Here is a 14,239-nt window from a genome sequence, read left to right as displayed (position 1 = left end):
ACATAGTACATAGTATATGTATATATATATAACGCATACGTAGTACATGAACAAGTACATGTACATGTACATGTAGATGAAGATAGCGCGAAGATCGCGATGAAGATAGCAAGATGTAAAAATAAATAAAAAGTCTACAGCACCCGGTATTTCCAGGCGGTCACCCATCCAAGTACTAACCGGGCTCGACGTTGCTTAGCTTCAGTGATCGGACGAGAACTGGCGTTTTCAACGTGATATGGCCGTAGACACTGATGCGCTCTTCGAGACACGCTATTAACGCAGAGTTATAATAATGCTCACCAAGCCGTGACTATATTGTCCAATGGGCGTTCGCTGATTATTGCCACGTTTCTCATTAGCGTCTGTTGAAGCTTACTAAATGTCTACGGCCATATCACGTTGAAAACGCCAGTTCTCGTCCGATCACTGAAGCTAAGCAACGTCGAGCCCGGTTAGTACTTGGATGGGTGACCGCCTGGGAATACCGGGTGCTGTAGACCTTTAGTTTTTATCAAAATTATACTAATTTAGAATTTTCAAGCTTCTTTAATTCACTCTATCTCTTGATATAGAATAAAAAATCATTTCCGCTTGAAAGTCTTTTAATTCGCTCTATCTCTTGATGTAAAATAAAAAATCATTTCCGCTTGAAAGTCTTTTAATTCGCTCTATCTCTTGATTTAAAACAAAAAATCATTTCCATTTAAAAGTCTCTTAATTCGCTCTATCTCTTGATATAAAATAAAAAATCATTTCCATTTAAAAGTCTTTTAATTCGCTCTATCTTTTGATATAAAATAAAAAATCATTTCCATTTAAAAGTCTTTTAATTCGCTCTATCTTTTGATATAAAATAAAAAATCATTTCCATTCAAAGGTTTTAGCCGAAACTGGATAATATGAATATTATTAGTACTTGATGCTATCCGGCTAGCTTCAATCTCCTCATCTTCACCAGCCATGCGCCGCTGCTACCCGTGTATTTTAAAGAGGATATAATTTCGATTCGTTTTCATTTTGCGCGGCGTAATAGCTCAAGAAACTCGCGTTAAGATTTCCTTTTAATTGCGCAACTCGTATGTCGGCGTTACGAGTTTACCTAAAAGCTAAAATAAATAACTAAACGAAACTCGACTCGGCCTTTCGCCGCAAAATACGCATTCTCGTAATGTAAACTCGAGCGATCGTCTTCGATCGTGATGAAACAAAACCGTACTCGCGGATGCGTAAAAGTCTAAAAGGTAAATTGTGTCAAAAAGTTTCGAAACGAATTACAAACCGGAACGTGGAATCTACGTTACGACGGCAACTAAGTTCGGTGATGAGCGCGGGCCAGCGCGTAGCTAAGGTTGCTCCATCAGTTTTTATCTTTGCGGAACTATCTCTAGCGAAAAGCCTACTTTCGCGTAAGGTCATTTCCACGCAATTATAATTAATTAAAAGGAAAATATTTACCGTAGTTTTCAAAATGCTGACGAAATAATCTAAAGCGCGTGAAGCGGCGGTAACGAGCCTGCAACCTTCGTACGAATCGGCGAGATCTTGAACGCTATGCATTTAGCCAATGAGTGAACGAGTCGAATATTATTGAGCGCGAACAACCACGCCGTCGAAGTATGAGAGTACACACGACTCCTAATTTGCACAATATCAACGATTCGTTTGAGCCGGGAATATTCGTTACGCAATGGCAAAGTTTTAAGCTATGCGTTCGAAGTAACTCGATAGCTTTTCATAGCTAATGAGCGAGCTGGACGAATAACCGGCAGCGCGATTGACCGCTCTTTCAAATATTGAGAGAGCGAACGAATCCTAGTTTACATGGTACGCATGAATGTTTCGTTGCAGCGCGATCAACCGCTCTTTCAGATGTTGAGAGAGCAAACGAATCCTAATTTACACGTGTATATAGTAGACGTACTACGATTGTTTCGTTAGGAGTTGAAGCTACTCGCGCGGCGGTCGAACGCGAGCGTACTCGTTTGGAGGCTATTACACCATTTCTAAAGCATCGCTTTATTTGGTTCGACGTGAACATCTTTTTAACACACCTGTTCGCGTAAGTAAAAGCTTTCTATGTAGGGCTGTTTTCTTTCGAACTCGTAGATGAGAAGAACAAGCCAAAGAACGGCGCTTACTACTCACCTGTCTTTACACGCGTAGACATTAGATAGCCGGTAAACTAATAAGATCTACGATAGCGCGTCACTTTATGTCGAGAAAAAGTAACAAACTTCCTTTAAAAGAGATTTCTTCGGATTAAAAGTGAGAATATGTTATTTTTATGTTGAGATCGGACGCTGCAACAGTTTTCGTTATACACGAGTAGAGTACATCCTTCGACTACAAAAAGTGTCGCGCTTTAATTGATCACGCTTGCCAGAAGGGTTTTGACGCGGAAATGCAGCAGCAAAGTTATATATACTGTTACACACTACACGTACGTAGTACATAGTACATAGTATATGTATATATATATATAACGCATACGTAGTACATGAACATGTACATGTACATGTACATGTACATGTAGATGAAGATAGCGCGAAGATCGCGATGAAGATAGCAAGATGTAAAAATAAATAAAAAGTCTACAGCACCCGGTATTCCCAGGCGGTCACCCATCCAAGTACTAACCGGGCTCGACGTTGCTTAGCTTCAGTGATCGGACGAGAACTGGCGTTTTCAACGTGATATGGCCGTAGACACTGATGCGCTCTTCGAGACACGCTATTAACGCAGAGTTATAATAATGCTCACCAAGCCGTGACTATATTGTCCAATGGGCGTTCGCTGATTATTGCCACGTTTCTCATTAGCGTCTGTTGAAGCTTACTAAATGTCTACGGCCATATCACGTTGAAAACGCCAGTTCTCGTCCGATCACTGAAGCTAAGCAACGTCGAGCCCGGTTAGTACTTGGATGGGTGACCGCCTGAGAATACCGGGTGCTGTAGACCTTTAGTTTTTATCAAAATTATACTAATTTAGAATTTTCAAGCTTCTTTAACTCACTCTATCTCTTGATATATAATAAAAAATCATTTCCGCTTGAAAGTCTTTTAATTCGCTCTATCTCTTGATGTAAAATAAAAAATCATTTTCGCTTGAAAGTCTTTTAATTCGCTCTATCTCTTGATGTAAAATAAAAAATCATTTCCATTTAAAAGTCTTTTAATTCGCTCTATCTCTTGATTTAAAACAAAAAATCATTTCCATTTAAAAGTCTCTTAATTCGCTCTATCTTTTGATATAAAATAAAAAATCATTTCCATTTAAAAGTCTTTTAATTCGCTCTATCTTTTGATATAAACTAGAAAATCATTTCCATTTAAAAGTCTTTTAATTCGCTCTATCTTTTGATATAAAATAAAAAATCATTTCCATTTAAAAGTCTTTTAATTCGCTCTATCTTTTGATATAAAATAAAAAATCATTTCCATTCAAAGGTTTTAGCCGAAACTGGATAATATGAATATTATTAGTACTTGATGCTATCCGGCTAGCTTCAATCTCTTCATCTTCACCAGCCATGCGCCGCTGCTACCCGTGTATTTTAAAGAGGATATAATTTCGATTCGTTATCATTTTGCGCGGCGTAATAGCTCAAGAAACTCGCGTTAAGATTTCCTTTTAATTGCGCAACTCGTATGTCGGCGTTACGAGTTTACCTAAAAGCTAAAATAAATAACTAAACGAAACTCGACTCGGCCTTCGCCGCAAAATACGCATTCTCGTAATGTAAACTCGAGCGATCGTCTTTGATCGTGATGAAACAAAACCGTACTCGCGGATGCGTAAAAGTCTAAAAGGTAAATTGTGTCGAAAAGTTTCGAAACGAATTACAAACCGGAACGTGGAATCTACGTTACGACGGCAACTAAGTTCGGTGATGAGCGCGGGCCAGCGCGTAGCTAAGGTTGCTCCATCAGTTTTTATCTTTGCGGAATTATCTCTAGCGAAAAGCCTACTTTCGCGTAAGGTCATTTCCACGCAATTATAATTATTTAAAAGGAAAATATTTACCGTAGTTTTCAAAATGCTGACGAAATAATCTAAAGCGCGTGAAGCGGCGGTAACGAGCCTGCAACCTTCGTACGAATCGGCGAGATCTTGAACGCTATGCGTTTAGCCAATGAGTGAACGAGTCGAATATTATCGAGCGCGAACAACCACGCCGTCGAAGTATGAGAGTACACACGACTCCTAATTTGCACAATATCAACGATTCGTTTGAGCCGGGAATATTCGTTACGCAATGGCAAAGTTTTAAGCTATGCGTTCGAAGTAACTCGATAGCTTTTCATAGCTAATGAGCGAGCTGGACGAATAACCGGCAGCGCGATTGACCGCTCTTTCAAATATTGAGAGAGCGAACGAATCCTAGTTTACATGGTACGCATGAATGTTTCGTTGCAGCGCGATTAACCGCTCTTTCAGATGTTGAGAGAGCAAACGAATCCTAATTTACACGTGTATATAGTAGACATACTACGATTGTTTCGTTAGGAGTTGAAGCTACTCGCGCGGCGGTCGAACGCGAGCGTACTCCTTTGGAGGCTATTACACCATTTCTAAAGCATCGCTTTATTTGGTTCGACGTGAACATCTTTTTAACACACCTGTTCGCGTAAGTAAAAGCTTTCTATGTAGGGCTGTTTTCTTTCGAACTCGTAGATGAGAAGAACAAGCCAAAGAACGGCGCTTACTACTCACCTGTCTTTACACGCGTAGACATTAGATAGCCGGTAAACTAATAAGATCTACGATAGCGCGTCACTTTATGTCGAGAAAAAGTAACAAACTTCCTTTAAAAGAGATTTCTTCGGATTAAAAGTGAGAATATGTTATTTTTATGTTGAGATCGGACGCTGCAACAGTTTTCGTTATACACGAGTAGAGTACATCCTTTGACTACAAAAAGTGTCGCGCTTTAATTGATCACGCTTGCCAGAAGGGTTTTGACGCGGAAATGCAGCAGCAAAGTTATATATACTGTTACACACTACACGTACGTAGTACATAGTACATAGTATATGTATATATATAACGCATACGTAGTACATGTTCATGTACATGAACATGTACATGTACATGTACATGTACATGTAGATGAAGATAGCGCGAAGATCGCGATGAAGATAGCAAGATGTAAAAATAAATAAAAAGTCTACAGCACCCGGTATTCCCAGGCGGTCACCCATCCAAGTACTAACCGGGCTCGACGTTGCTTAGCTTCAGTGATCGGACGAGAACTGGCGTTTTCAACGTGATATGGCCGTAGACATTTAGTAAGCTTCAACAGACGCTAATGAGAAACGTGGCAATAATCAGCGAACGCCCATTGGACAATATAGTCACGGCTTGGTGAGCATTATTATAACTCTGCGTTAATAGCGTGTCTCGAAGAGCGCATCAGTGTCTACGGCCATATCACGTTGAAAACGCCAGTTCTCGTCCGATCACTGAAGCTAAGCAACGTCGAGCCCGGTTAGTACTTGGATGGGTGACCGCCTGGGAATACCGGGTGCTGTAGACTTTTTATTTATTTTTACATCTTGCTATCTTCATCGCGATCTTCACGCTATCTTCATCTACATGTACATGTACATGTACATGTTCATGTACTACGTATGCGTTATATATATACATATACTATGTACTATGTACTATGTACTACGTACGTGTAGTGTGTAACAGTATATATAACTTTGCTGCTGCATTTCCGCGTCAAAACCCTTCTGGCAAGCGTGATCAATTAAAGCGCGACACTTTTTGTAGTCGAAGGATGTACTCTACTCGTGTATAACGAAAACTGTTGCAGCGTCCGATCTCAACATAAAAATAACATATTCTCACTTTTAATCCGAAGAAATCTCTTTTAAAGGAAGTTTGTTACTTTTTCTCGACATAAAGTGACGCGCTATCGTAGATCTTATTAGTTTACCGGCTATCTAATGTCTACGCGTGTAAAGACAGGTGAGTAGTAAGCGCCGTTCTTTGGCTTGTTCTTCTCATCTACGAGTTCGAAAGAAAACAGCCCTACATAGAAAGCTTTTACTTACGCGAACAGGTGTGTTAAAAAGATGTTCACGTCGAACCAAATAAAGCGATGCTTTAGAAATGGTGTAATAGCCTCCAAACGAGTACGCTCGCGTTCGACCGCCGCGCGAGTAGCTTCAACTCCTAACGAAACAATCGTAGTATGTCTACTATATACACGTGTAAATTAGGATTCGTTTGCTCTCTCAACATCTGAAAGAGCGGTTAATCGCGCTGCAACGAAACATTCATGCGTACCATGTAAACTAGGATTCGTTCGCTCTCTCAATATTTGAAAGAGCGGTCAATCGCGCTGCCGGTTATTCGTCCAGCTCGCTCATTAGCTATGAAAAGCTATCGAGTTACTTCGAACGCATAGCTTAAAACTTTGCCATTGCGTAACGAATATTCCCGGCTCAAACGAATCGTTGATATTGTGCAAATTAGGAGTCGTGTGTACTCTCATACTTCGACGGCGTGGTTGTTCGCGCTCGATAATATTCGACTCGTTCACTCATTGGCTAAACGCATAGCGTTCAAGATCTCGCCGATTCGTACGAAGGTTGCAGGCTCGTTACCGCCGCTTCACGCGCTTTAGATTATTTCGTCAGCATTTTGAAAACTACGGTAAATATTTTCCTTTTAAATAATTATAATCGCGTGGAAATGACCTTACGCGAAAGTAGGCTTTTCGCTAGAGATAATTCCGCAAAGATAAAAACTGATGGAGCAACCTTAGCTACGCGCTGGCCCGCGCTCATCACCGAACTTAGTTGCCGTCGTAACGTAGATTCCACGTTCCGGTTTGTAATTCGTTTCGAAACTTTTTGACACAATATACCTTTTAGACTTTTACGCATCCGCGAGTACGGTTTTGTTTCATCACGATCGAAGACGATCGCTCGAGTTTACATTACGAGAATGCGTATTTTGCGGCGAAAGGCCGAGTCGAGTTTCGTTTAGTTATTTAGTTTCGAAACGAATTACAAACCGGAACGTGGAATCTACGTTACGACGGCAACTAAGTTCGGTGATGAGCGCGGGCCAGCGCGTAGCTAAGGTTGCCCCATCAGTTTTTATCTTTGCGGAACTATCTCTAGCGAAAAGCCTACTTTCGCGTAAGGTCATTTCCACGCAATTATAATTATTTAAAAGGAAAATATTTACCGTAGTTTTCAAAATGCTGACGAAATAATCTAAAGCGCGTGAAGCGGCGGTAACGAGCCTGCAACCTTCGTACGAATCGGCGAGATCTTGAACGCTATGCGTTTAGCCAATGAGTGAACGAGTCGAATATTATCGAGCGCGAACAACCACGCCGTCGAAGTATGAGAGTACACACGACTCCTAATTTGCACAATATCAACGATTCGTTTGAGCCGGGAATATTCGTTACGCAATGGCAAAGTTTTAAGCTATGCGTTCGAAGTAACTCGATAGCTTTTCATAGCTAATGAGCGAGCTGGACGAATAACCGGCAGCGCGATTGACCGCTCTTTCAAATATTGAGAGAGCGAACGAATCCTAGTTTACATGGTACGCATGAATGTTTCGTTGCAGCGCGATTAACCGCTCTTTCAGATGTTAAGAGAGCAAACGAATCCTAATTTACACGTGTATATAGTAGACGTACTACGATTGTTTCGTTAGGAGTTGAAGCTACTCGCGCGGCGGTCGAACGCGAGCGTACTCGTTTGGAGGCTATTACACCATTTCTAAAGCATCGCTTTATTTGGTTCGACGTGAACATCTTTTTAACACACCTGTTCGCGTAAGTAAAAGCTTTCTATGTAGGGCTGTTTTCTTTCGAACTCGTAGATGAGAAGAACAAGCCAAAGAACGGCGCTTTCTACTCACCTGTCTTTACACGCGTAGACATTAGATAGCCGGTAAACTAATAAGATCTACGATAGCGCGTCACTTTATGTCGAGAAAAAGTAACAAACTTCCTTTAAAAGAGATTTCTTCGGATTAAAAGTGAGAATATGTTATTTTTATGTTGAGATCGGACGCTGCAACTGTTTTCGTTATACACCAGTAGAGTACATCCTTCGACTACAAAAAGTGTCGCGCTTTAATTGATCACGCTTGCCAGAAGGGTTTTGACGCGGAAATGCAGCAGCAAAGTTATATATACTGTTACACACTACACGTACGTAGTACATAGTACATAGTACATAGTATATGTATATATATAACGCATACGTAGTACATGTTCATGTACATGAACATGTACATGTACATGTACATGTAAATGAAGATAGCGCAAAGATCGCGATGAAGATAGCAAGATGTAAAAATAAATAAAAAGTCTACAGCACCCGGTATTCCCAGGCGGTCACCCATCCAAGTACTAACCGGGCTCGACGTTGCTTAGCTTCAGTGATCGGACGAGAACTGGCGTTTTCAACGTGATATGGCCGTAGACACTGATGCGCTCTTTGAGACACGCTATTAACGCAGAGTTATAATAATGCTCACCAAGCCGTGACTATATTGTCCAATGGGCGTTCGCTGATTATTGCCACGTTTCTCATTAGCGTCTGTTGAAGCTTACTAAATGTCTACGGCCATATCACGTTGAAAACGCCAGTTCTCGTCCGATCACTGAAGCTAAGCAACGTCGAGCCCGGTTAGTACTTGGATGGGTGACCGCCTGGGAATACCGGGTGCTGTAGACCTTTAGTTTTTATCAAAATTATACTAATTTAGAATTTTCAAGCTTCTTTAATTCACTCTATCTCTTGATATAGAATAAAAAATCATTTCCGCTTGAAAGTCTTTTAATTCGCTCTATCTCTTGATGTAAAATAAAAAATCATTTCCGCTTGAAAGTCTTTTGATTCGCTCTATCTCTTGATGTAAAATAAAAAATCATTTCCGCTTGAAAGTCTTTTAATTCGCTCTATCTTTTGATATAAAATAAAAAATCATTTCCATTCAAAGGTTTTAGCCGAAACTGGATAATATGAATATTATTAGTACTTGATGCTATCCGGCTAGCTTCAATCTCCTCATCTTCACCAGCCATGCGCCGCTGCTACCCGTGTATTTTAAAGAGGATATAATTTCGATTCGTTTTCATTTTGCGCGGCGTAGTCGCTCAAGAAACTCGCGTTGAGATTTCCTTTTAATTGCGCAACTCGTATGTCGGCGTTACGAGTTTACCTAAAAGCTAAAATAAATAACTAAACGAAACTCGACTCGGCCTTTCGCCGCAAAATACGCATTCTCGTAATGTAAACTCGAGCGATCGTCTTCGATCGTGATGAAACAAAACCGTACTCGCGGATGCGTAAAAGTCTAAAAGGTAAATTGTGTCAAAAAGTTTCGAAACGAATTGCAAACCGGAACGTGGAATCTACGTTACGACGGCAACTGAGTTCGGTGATGAGCGCGGGCCAGCGCGTAGCTAAGGTTGCTCCATCAGTTTTTATCTTTGCGGAAATATCTCTAGCGAAAAGCCTACTTTTGCGTAAGGTCATTTCCACGCGATTATAATTATTTAAAAGGAAAATATTTACCGTAGTTTTCAAAATGCTGACGAAATAATCTAAAGCGCGTGAAGCGGCGGTAACGAGCCTGCAACCTTCGTACGAATCGGCGAGATCTTGAACGCTATGCGTTTAGCCAATGAGTGAACGAGTCGAATATTATCGAGCGCGAACAACCACGCCGTCGAAGTATGAGAGTACACACGACTCCTAATTTGCACAATATCAACGATTCGTTTGAGCCGGGAATATTCGTTACGCAATGGCAAAGTTTTAAGCTATGCGTTCGAAGTAACTCGATAGCTTTTCATAGCTAATGAGCGAGCTGGACGAATAACCGGCAGCGCGATTGACCGCTCTTTCAAATATTGAGAGAGCGAACGAATCCTAGTTTACATGGTACGCATGAATGTTTCGTTGCAGCGCGATTAACCGCTCTTTCAGATGTTGAGAGAGCAAACGAATCCTAATTTACACGTGTATATAGTAGACGTACTACGATTGTTTCGTTAGGAGTTGAAGCTACTCGCGCGGCGGTCGAACGCGAGCGTACTCGTTTGGAGGCTATTACACCATTTCTAAAGCATCGCTTTATTTGGTTCGACGTGAACATCTTTTTAACACACCTGTTCGCGTAAGTAAAAGCTTTCTATGTAGGGCTGTTTTCTTTCGAACTCGTAGATGAGAAGAACAAGCCAAAGAACGGCGCTTACTACTCACCTGTCTTTACACGCGTAGACATTAGATAGCCGGTAAACTAATAAGATCTACGATAGCGCGTCACTTTATGTCGAGAAAAAGTAACAAACTTCCTTTAAAAGAGATTTCTTCGGATTAAAAGTGAGAATATGTTATTTTTATGTTGAGATCGGACGCTGCAACAGTTTTCGTTATACACGAGTAGAGTACATCCTTCGACTACAAAAAGTGTCGCGCTTTAATTGATCACGCTTGCCAGAAGGGTTTTGACGCGGAAATGCAGCAGCAAAGTTATATATACTGTTACACACTACACGTACGTAGTACATAGTACATAGTACATAGTATATGTATATATATAACGCATACGTAGTACATGAACATGTACATGTACATGTACATGTACATGTAGATGAAGATAGCGCGAAGATCGCGATGAAGATAGCAAGATGTAAAAATAAATAAAAAGTCTACAGCACCCGGTATTCCCAGGCGGTCACCCATCCAAGTACTAACCGGGCTCGACGTTGCTTAGCTTCAGTGATCGGACGAGAACTGGCGTTTTCAACGTGATATGGCCGTAGACACTGATGCGCTCTTCGAGACACGCTATTAACGCAGAGTTATAATAATGCTCACCAAGCCGTGACTATATTGTCCAATGGGCGTTCGCTGATTATTGCCACGTTTCTCATTAGCGTCTGTTGAAGCTTACTAAATGTCTACGGCCATATCACGTTGAAAACGCCAGTTCTCGTCCGATCACTGAAGCTAAGCAACGTCGAGCCCGGTTAGTACTTGGATGGGTGACCGCCTGGGAATACCGGGTGCTGTAGACCTTTAGTTTTTATCAAAATTATACTAATTTAGAATTTTCAAGCTTCTTTAATTCACTCTATCTCTTGATATAGAATAAAAAATCATTTCCGCTTGAAAGTCTTTTAATTCGCTCTATCTCTTGATGTAAAATAAAAAATCATTTTCGCTTGAAAGTCTTTTAATTCGCTCTATCTCTTGATTTAAAACAAAAAATCATTTCCATTTAAAAGTCTCTTAATTCGCTCTATCTCTTGATATAAAATAAAAACTCATTTCCATTTAAAAGTCTTTTAATTCGCTCTATCTTTTGATATAAACTAGAAAATCATTTCCATTTAAAAGTCTTTTAATTCGCTCTATCTTTTGATATAAAATAAAAAATCATTTCCATTTAAAAGTCTTTTAATTCGCTCTATCTTTTGATATAAAATAAAAAATCGTTTCCATTCAAAGGTTTTAGCCGAAACTGGATAATATGAATATTATTAGTACTTGATGCTATCCGGCTAGCTTCAATCTCTTCATCTTCACCAGCCATGCGCCGCTGCTACCCGTGTATTTTAAAGAGGATATAATTTCGATTCGTTATCATTTTGCGCGGCGTAATAGCTCAAGAAACTCGCGTTAAGATCTTCTTTTAATTGCGCAACTCGTATGTCGGCGTTACGAGTTTACCTAAAAGCTAAAATAAATAACTAAACGAAACTCGACTCGGCCTTCGCCGCAAAATACGCATTCTCGTAATGTAAACTCGAGCGATCGTCTTCGATCGTGATGAAACAAAACCGTACTCGCGGATGCGTAAAAGTCTAAAAGGTAAATTGTGTCGAAAAGTTTCGAAACGAATTACAAACCGGAACGTGGAATCTACGTTACGACGGCAACTAAGTTCGGTGATGAGCGCGGGCCAGCGCGTAGCTAAGGTTGCTCCATCAGTTTTTATCTTTGCGGAATTATCTCTAGCGAAAAGCCTACTTTCGCGTAAGGTCATTTCCACGCAATTATAATTATTTAAAAGGAAAATATTTACCGTAGTTTTCAAAATGCTGACGAAATAATCTAAAGCGCGTGAAGCGGCGGTAACGAGCCTGCAACCTTCGTACGAATCGGCGAGATCTTGAACGCTATGCGTTTAGCCAATGAGTGAACGAGTCGAATATTATCGAGCGCGAACAACCACGCCGTCGAAGTATGAGAGTACACACGACTCCTAATTTGCACAATATCAACGATTCGTTTGAGCCGGGAATATTCGTTACGCAATGGCAAAGTTTTAAGCTATGCGTTCGAAGTAACTCGATAGCTTTTCATAGCTAATGAGCGAGCTGGACGAATAACCGGCAGCGCGATTGACCGCTCTTTCAAATATTGAGAGAGCGAACGAATCCTAGTTTACATGGTACGCATGAATGTTTCGTTGCAGCGCGATTAACCGCTCTTTCAGATGTTGAGAGAGCAAACGAATCCTAATTTACACGTGTATATAGTAGACGTACTACGATTGTTTCGTTAGGAGTTGAAGCTACTCGCGCGGCGGTCGAACGCGAGCGTACTCGTTTGGAGGCTATTACACCATTTCTAAAGCATCGCTTTATTTGGTTCGACGTGAACATCTTTTTAACACACCTGTTCGCGTAAGTAAAAGCTTTCTATGTAGGGCTGTTTTCTTTCGAACTCGTAGATGAGAAGAACAAGCCAAAGAACGGCGCTTACTACTCACCTGTCTTTACACGCGTAGACATTAGATAGCCGGTAAACTAATAAGATCTACGATAGCGCGTCACTTTATGTCGAGAAAAAGTAACAAACTTCCTTTAAAAGAGATTTCTTCGGATTAAAAGTGAGAATATGTTATTTTTATGTTGAGATCGGACGCTGCAACAGTTTTCGTTATACACGAGTAGAGTACATCCTTTGACTACAAAAAGTGTCGCGCTTTAATGGATCACGCTTGCCAGAAGGGTTTTGACGCGGAAATGCAGCAGCAAAGTTATATATACTGTTACACACTACACGTACGTAGTACATAGTACATAGTATATGTATATATATAACGCATACGTAGTACATGTTCATGTACATGAACATGTACATGTACATGTACATGTAGATGAAGATAGCGCGAAGATCGCGATGAAGATAGCAAGATGTAAAAATAAATAAAAAGTCTACAGCACCCGGTATTCCCAGGCGGTCACCCATCCAAGTACTAACCGGGCTCGACGTTGCTTAGCTTCAGTGATCGGACGAGAACTGGCGTTTTCAACGTGATATGGCCGTAGACACTGATGCGCTCTTCGAGACACGCTATTAACGCAGAGTTATAATAATGCTCACCAAGCCGTGACTATATTGTCCAATGGGCGTTCGCTGATTATTGCCACGTTTCTCATTAGCGTCTGTTGAAGCTTACTAAATGTCTACGGCCATATCACGTTGAAAACGCCAGTTCTCGTCCGATCACTGAAGCTAAGCAACGTCGAGCCCGGTTAGTACTTGGATGGGTGACCGCCTGGGAATACCGGGTGCTGTAGACCTTTAGTTTTTATCAAAATTATACTAATTTAGAATTTTCAAGCTTCTTTAATTCACTCTATCTCTTGATATAGAATAAAAAATCATTTCCGCTTGAAAGTCTTTTAATTCGCTCTATCTCTTGATGTAAAATAAAAATTCATTTCCATTTAAAAGTCTTTTAATTCGCTCTATCTTTTGATATAAAATAAAAAATCATTTCCATTTAAAAGTCTTTTAATTCGCTCTATCTTTTGATATAAAATAAAAAATCATTTCCATTCAAAGGTTTTAGCCGAAACTGGATAATATGAATATTATTAGTACTTGATGCTATCCGGCTAGCTTCAATCTCCTCATCTTCACCAGCCATGCGCCGCTGCTACCCGTGTATTTTAAAGAGGATATAATTTCGATTCGTTTTCATTTTGCGCGGCGTAATAGCTCAAGAAACTCGCGTTAAGATTTCCTTTTAATTGCGCAACTTGTATGTCGGCGTTACGAGTTTACCTAAAAGCTAAAATAAATAACTAAACGAAACTCGACTCGGCCTTTCGCCGCAAAATACGCATTCTCGTAATGTAAACTCGAGCGATCGTCTTCGATCGTGATGAAACAAAACCGTACTCGCGGATGCGTAAAAGTCTAAAAGGTAAATTGTGTCAAAA

General features: G+C 40.5%; 12 non-coding genes across 12 annotated transcripts; 6 read left to right on the top strand and 6 right to left on the bottom strand.

The window, feature by feature from the left end:
* Window positions 1-131: 131 nt before the first annotated feature.
* Window positions 132-250, bottom strand: LOC137409174 (5S ribosomal RNA). The gene has a single exon (XR_010980412.1). It is a non-coding gene; the product is annotated as a 5S ribosomal RNA (ribosomal RNA).
* A 134-nt stretch (window positions 251-384) lies between these two features.
* On the top strand, window positions 385-503 carry LOC137409271 (5S ribosomal RNA). The gene has a single exon (XR_010980500.1). It is a non-coding gene; the product is annotated as a 5S ribosomal RNA (ribosomal RNA).
* Window positions 504-2,591: 2,088 nt separating this feature from the next.
* On the bottom strand, window positions 2,592-2,710 carry LOC137409637 (5S ribosomal RNA). Its single transcript, XR_010980848.1, has one exon. It is a non-coding gene; the product is annotated as a 5S ribosomal RNA (ribosomal RNA).
* Window positions 2,711-2,844: 134 nt separating this feature from the next.
* On the top strand, window positions 2,845-2,963 carry LOC137409063 (5S ribosomal RNA). The gene has a single exon (XR_010980309.1). It is a non-coding gene; the product is annotated as a 5S ribosomal RNA (ribosomal RNA).
* Window positions 2,964-5,170: 2,207 nt separating this feature from the next.
* Window positions 5,171-5,289, bottom strand: LOC137409635 (5S ribosomal RNA). The gene has a single exon (XR_010980846.1). It is a non-coding gene; the product is annotated as a 5S ribosomal RNA (ribosomal RNA).
* A 134-nt stretch (window positions 5,290-5,423) lies between these two features.
* LOC137409634 (5S ribosomal RNA) lies at window positions 5,424-5,542 on the top strand. Its single transcript, XR_010980845.1, has one exon. It is a non-coding gene; the product is annotated as a 5S ribosomal RNA (ribosomal RNA).
* Window positions 5,543-8,354: 2,812 nt separating this feature from the next.
* On the bottom strand, window positions 8,355-8,473 carry LOC137409633 (5S ribosomal RNA). Its single transcript, XR_010980844.1, has one exon. It is a non-coding gene; the product is annotated as a 5S ribosomal RNA (ribosomal RNA).
* A 134-nt stretch (window positions 8,474-8,607) lies between these two features.
* On the top strand, window positions 8,608-8,726 carry LOC137409270 (5S ribosomal RNA). The gene has a single exon (XR_010980499.1). It is a non-coding gene; the product is annotated as a 5S ribosomal RNA (ribosomal RNA).
* Window positions 8,727-10,705: 1,979 nt separating this feature from the next.
* LOC137409632 (5S ribosomal RNA) lies at window positions 10,706-10,824 on the bottom strand. The gene has a single exon (XR_010980843.1). It is a non-coding gene; the product is annotated as a 5S ribosomal RNA (ribosomal RNA).
* A 134-nt stretch (window positions 10,825-10,958) lies between these two features.
* LOC137409268 (5S ribosomal RNA) lies at window positions 10,959-11,077 on the top strand. The gene has a single exon (XR_010980498.1). It is a non-coding gene; the product is annotated as a 5S ribosomal RNA (ribosomal RNA).
* A 2,145-nt stretch (window positions 11,078-13,222) lies between these two features.
* LOC137409631 (5S ribosomal RNA) lies at window positions 13,223-13,341 on the bottom strand. Its single transcript, XR_010980842.1, has one exon. It is a non-coding gene; the product is annotated as a 5S ribosomal RNA (ribosomal RNA).
* A 134-nt stretch (window positions 13,342-13,475) lies between these two features.
* LOC137409267 (5S ribosomal RNA) lies at window positions 13,476-13,594 on the top strand. The gene has a single exon (XR_010980497.1). It is a non-coding gene; the product is annotated as a 5S ribosomal RNA (ribosomal RNA).
* The last annotated feature ends 645 nt before the right edge of the window (window positions 13,595-14,239 follow it).

The sequence above is a fragment of the Watersipora subatra genome, chromosome 11 (genome assembly GCF_963576615.1).
Source record: "Watersipora subatra chromosome 11, tzWatSuba1.1, whole genome shotgun sequence".
Classification (NCBI taxonomy): Eukaryota; Metazoa; Bryozoa; class Gymnolaemata; order Cheilostomatida; family Watersiporidae; genus Watersipora; species Watersipora subatra.
Note: the sequence above shows the minus strand (reverse complement) of the source record. Positions and strands in the feature narration are given on the sequence as shown.